Source organism: Ceratina calcarata, unplaced genomic scaffold (assembly GCF_001652005.2).
Source record: "Ceratina calcarata isolate Rehan_Ccalc_2016 unplaced genomic scaffold, ASM165200v1 scaffold543.2, whole genome shotgun sequence".
In the NCBI taxonomy this organism is placed as follows: Eukaryota; Metazoa; Arthropoda; class Insecta; order Hymenoptera; family Apidae; genus Ceratina; species Ceratina calcarata.
In genome coordinates, this window is record NW_017176600.1 from 24,951 (window position 1) to 25,675 (window position 725).

Here is a 725-nt window from a genome sequence, read left to right on the forward strand (position 1 = left end):
CTCAAACTCAGTATCGAACGAAAGTCATCTAATGGAACATAATAAATGAGACGTACAAGTTTTGGTTCGTTTCTATCTGAATTGACGCTGCTTATTAGAACGATGCAATAAAAATGAAAAGAGAAATGTCGTACGCTAATTATACGTTATACACGAATTCCAAGGTGGCTGACGGAACGTCTTTCGTGCAGTGCGTTGCAATTAACAAGTTTAATTGTACATATTAAAATCAGCTAGTCAATTCACGTTGGTACTTACTAATTTTTGTTAAGAACAGAAAACTAAGTAATCTATATTTTGGCTGATTCCTCAAACATAAGCTATTATACTATAGATTTTATTAGAAAATAGCACTGATTGTCAGTTTCTTAAATGTACAGTGGTAGAAGATTAATACATACGTAGAAGCTGACTTTCCATTTCTACCGCACAAAACATGTTCACCCATCACGCACATATACAAACGTGTTTTTGCACAGTATTAACTACACAAGATATTTACTCACATGATTATGCACTACAAGTTGTCTTTTCCTCAATCGCTCTTTCGTTTCTTTTAAAAATTCCTTCTTCAAGTTCAATCGAATCGATGTTAAGCTAGTATTTAAAAATATTAGATAAGGATAATAAGAGTAATAGTGCAACAGTACTTATACTGTCAGTCGAAGCCTGCTAAAGGGCCTAGCTGGATAAGGGGGTCAAATGTGCCCTTGAGCCGAATGAAG